Below are 5,167 nucleotides of genomic sequence, written 5' to 3'. Positions count from 1 at the left end.
TCTACTTCGGATGCGTTTTCACCAACATTATCAAAAGTATCTTTGAGCCATTTTAATTTAATAGAATTACCTTTTGTTGCTCCCTCAGGTGGGATAACTCCTAAATATTCTTGACAAACATCTTAAACATTCACAAAATTTGAACCGCTAACAGGAATACCAGACACATTTAATCCTAAAATATAGTATACGTCTTCTAAAGTTATTGTGCACTCACCTATCGGGAGATGAAAAGTATGAGTTTCTGGTCTCCATCTTTCAACCATAGCAGTAATCAAACCGACGTCGATTTTGTAGTTTTCAAGTTTGATCATTTCACCAAATCCAACTTGTTGCAAATACGGTAATATGGCTTCGTTCAGTTTTTTGTTGGCATGACCATGACATTTTAGTTTATCCTTTGAGGGATTCTGAAATTAATAATATAAAATATAAATTAATAATATATAAATTAATAATATATAAGACATTAATATAAAATACTTACAAATGCTTGAATGTATCGACTTTCAGCTCTATGATTTTTGGATAATTCCATCAGTAAAGTTGAAAAAAATGTGTTTGAGAAATCGGAGAAAGTGTGTTTGAGAAGTTGGAGATAGTGATTTTTAGATTAAGATAGAGGAAGTGTGTTTGATGATGTTGGTTGATGTAGGTTTGGGGTGTTTATATAGGAAATCGCAAGGCCAGAAAGCGATCCTCAGATTCAGCTACGTGGGAGGTCGCATCCCCACATTGCGAACCCTTCAGGAGGTCGCAGGGCCAGGAAACGACTTCTTTGAGAGGTCGCAGGGCCAGACAACGATCTCCTGATGATAAATCTCAGCCGCTCATTTCTTTTAATCGATTGATGTGGATGCTTGATGATGAATCCTCATACTTTTAGTTGGACCAATGAAATTGATCTATTCAATTTTTAATCTTGACCATCCAAATTCATTTATCAATGGTTGTGGTTTAGTAGAAAAATATCAATCCTCATACTTTTAGTTGGACCAATCAAATTGATCTATTCAATCTTTAATCTTGACCATCCAAATTTATTTATCAACGGTTGTGGTTTAGTAGAAAAATATCAATCCTCATACTTTTAGTTGGACCAATCAAATTGATCTATTCAATCTTTAATCTTGACCATCCAAATTTATTTATCAACGGTTGTGGTTTAGTAGAAAAATATCAATCCTCATACTTTTAGTTGGACCAATCAAATTGATCTATTCAATCCTACTAACTTCTATAAATAAAAAACTAGATCACACTATATCACTACACCTTCTATCTCATCCTACCTTTTATCTCATCATACCTTCTATCTCATCATACATTCTATCAATTACATAATCATGGCTTCTCAACAAGTCATTTGTATTGTTTATTACAATGGTTCAATTGTTGATGGAGTTGAAGGGAAAACATTTGTAAGTGATTACAAAAAGGCGTTCAAAGTACATTCTAGCAGCAACCTTGCTCGTCTAAAGAATGTCATTAAGAAAAAGTTGCAGTTCGACGACAACGTGACGATAACTGATATAGAGTATCAACACCTTGTCTTCTTTGGTGAAAATACAACCAGATTTGAATTGATGAAGGTTTGTGATGACGAAGATGTTCAACTCATGTTTGATGTTTATGCACAATGGTCATAACTTGGCACCATTGAGTTATACATTACATTTGAAAGTGGTCCTAATTCAACAAATCAACCATCAACCTCAAACATGCCTAATCCCAACTATATCCCATCACAACACTATGAACCATACTCTAGCCCTTATCAACCCGACGTATATTCTCCATCACAACACTATGAACCATACTCTAGCCCTTATCAACCCGACGTATATTCTCCATCACAACACTATCAACCATACTCTAGCCAAAATGAACAAACTCAACATGTCCACAATGTCTCCCAACAACTTTATCACGAATCTCTCCCAACAAGTCCACAATGTGATCTTCCACTTAGTGTCCATTATAATATCAATGAGGAAGAATTAGGTGATTATAGTGAAGATGATGAAACATACTTCGATGAATCATCTGGTGATTCTAGCGATGATGATGTTGATGAAGATATGGAAGCAGAAGATCAACTTATCCCACTTGTATTCGATCCACCATTCCACATGAAGAACATCAATCTATCCACCGCAAACCAACCAACTGAATTTGATCACATGTTCATTGACGAAGTCCCAAATTTAGGTGGAACTCTTGAAGTTGGAATGAAGTTTCAGAACAAGGATGAATGTGTACATGCAATCAAACGTTATCATCTAAAACAATTATTGAACTTTGTGGTGCAAAAATCAGATTTAGAAAGGTAAGTTATTATTGAAGTAACAATGTCGATTTACAAGAAAGGGGGGTTTGAATTGTAAATATGCCTTTTAAAAATTCCTGTTAAAACTTAAGAAAATAACTCAAGAATGATCTTGGTTATGAAACAGAAAACAGAGAACGTTCTTGGTTTATGTTATAAAACAGAGAACGTTCTTAAATTAGCAGAAAATCAGTTTCTATTTTATCTTAAATGATTAATGCAGTATAATAAAGAAGGAGATAGGAAAGAGAATACCACACAAAGATTTATCCTGGTTCGCCCAACGTGGGTTACGTCTAGTCCTCACACTGTGAGATTTTCCACTAAGTGTTTAAAATGAAGAGCCTTCTTAATCTTACAACACCTAGAATAGATCGACCTTGATCTATTTCTTTCTTAATTACTTTCCACCCAGAAAGCAATTACAACACCTATCTAACCTTGATAGGAAGCAATCTTAAACAAACTATAAAGAAACTCTTATAGTTTGAGTTTTTACAAATGATTGAATTTGACAGAATCTGATATTGCTCAACTCTTGTTTGAGAATAGATTCTTTACAGAGGGTTTGCTGATAATTACACAATCTCTATATGAAGATGAATCAGCAACTGTTTTTGCAAAATAGCAGAATGTATGACAACCCCTGTTTTTGCGAATGAGCAGAATTTCAAGTATGTATGTGATTGATTTATGGATGTTTCAGCACTTGAATTTTCTGCTAAGAACTGGGATAATGGCCTTCTATTTATAGGCTGTAGATGTACTTGAATGAAGATACAAGAGCTGTTGGAGAAACTATGCTTTTTTACTGAACCATTATTTTTAGAATAAAAATAATCCTTCTTTGAAAATAGCTTTTTGACTTTTAATGGTCTAGCATTTAAAGCATCTCAGTCCTTTCTTTTGACGTTTCTTCATTGATCTTGGATGGTACATTATCTGCCTTGAGTATTGAGTGTAGCTAGAGAAGGTTGGAGAAGATTAAAAACGAATTGCAGACTGAAACAGAGAGAATGCAAAGCTGCTGTTGATGTGCAAAAAACGGAGAATGATTAACGTTCTTGGTTTTATCAGTTTGAACTTTCTTGAGCTTCAATAATCATTCTGGAGTTCCCGTTTTAAATGTTCTGTATTTCCTTGTTCTTTGTCTTGTCATATACCCAGTTTGATCAAGTTTTCTTGACATTTGAATTTTGGAATTCTTAGGCCGTCATGACTTTTGTTCATCTTTGAACCCTTTGATCTTTGTGATCAAGTATCCTTTTTTAGTCTGGATTATTCGTACTTGTTCCTTGTCGTGTATTTATTAGATATGAAAAATTTCCAGAGCAAACTTTTTATCACATGGATAGAAAAGATTTGACCAAGTTGCTGTGATGGATAATTTGGTGAAGCTGAAAATCATTCTCTGTTTATGATGCAGAATGATCTTGTTGTTGTGTTTTCTTGTATTTGCTTGATTCTGCTCTTAATTAAATCCACTCAAGAACACAAGTTAAATTAACATAACATTTAGAATCATAATTAACATTCTTAAGTAACCTTTGTTTATTTTCATCAAAACTTTAAAATAAAGAGTTTGTCTCAACAATCTCCCCCTTTTTGATGATGACAAACATATTAATTTAGATTTTAATTTGATTCTAATATAGAGAGTTGTACCAGCTCCCCCTCAATTTGTGCATTTGCTAATTCAACATAAAATAAAATATTTGAATGCAATCAGAAAGAGTTTCATTAAAGATAACAAAAGTTCATTAATTTTGGCAAAGATACATCAAAAGTGGCAGAAATACAAAATGAGAACAGTGACAAAATAAATGAAAATCTAACTTAATTCTCCCCCTTTGTCATACAAAAATACATAAGTGTTAGACCTAAGATGCTAGGGAGGGAAAAGATCCTTCGGAGGAGGAGGATTTTCCAGCAGGAGGGATCTGAAAGGGAGGGGGCACCGGATGAGAAGGCGGAGGTGGAATTCCCAGCTTGGGAGCAAGGTGATCAGCCATCCAAGTTCTGAGTAGAGCAGTCTCTTGATCATGCTGAATTTGTCTTGTCATGATGATCTGGAGAGCAGCCGAGATATCAGAGTTTGAGGGTGCAGCTAAGGTGTCAGTGGAGGGAAGGTGAGTGGAGGGTTGAGAAGAGGTAGCAACAACTGTGTTGGAGGGTATAGGCATGACAGATAAGGATGGAAGAGAGGCAAAAGAAGATGAAATAGATGGTAGGGGGCCAACAGATGAGGTAGAGTGGTCAACAGTAGCGGGAAAGTTCAAAAACTGACTTATGCCAAAAATGGAGGAACTGGTTTTCTGTGGTGAAACAAATAGTGGAGACATGGTAGACAGAAGAGGATTAGACAAGAGAGTACTAAAGTCATGTGTAGGGCAGTGAAGTGGTTGAGAATAAGAGGGAATATGTGAAGGGATAGTGCCAGATGTTTGAGCAAAAAGAGTGGGATGTGATGGGATATGTTCTGGAGAACATTCTGGAGGAGGTGGAGAACGTTCTGGTGTAGGAGTTTTGTCTGAGATTTCCTTGGGATCAGTAGAAGGAGAGGAAAAAGAAATAGGATTTTTGGAAGGTCGTCTTCCTGTTGATCTCTTCCTTTTGAGAGAGATGGGACAGGATGGAGGAGTAGGTGTTGGAGCAGAGGCGGTGTTGCGCATATGAGATAAATTTTTGGTGGAAAACTAGGAAATTTTGATCAAAGATTTTTCAGATGCTAGAGATGCTCCAAAATGCCTGAAGATTTTAGTCAGGACCATGCCATAAGGCACATTATTCTTTTTGTAATCTTTTTGGGCTGCATAGATCATGTGCTGGAGAATAACA

Source organism: Cicer arietinum, chromosome 1, assembly GCF_000331145.2.
Source record: "Cicer arietinum cultivar CDC Frontier isolate Library 1 chromosome 1, Cicar.CDCFrontier_v2.0, whole genome shotgun sequence".
In the NCBI taxonomy this organism is placed as follows: domain Eukaryota; kingdom Viridiplantae; phylum Streptophyta; class Magnoliopsida; order Fabales; family Fabaceae; genus Cicer; species Cicer arietinum.
The sequence above is the reverse complement of the archived record's forward strand: the minus strand, read 5'-3'. Positions refer to the sequence as shown.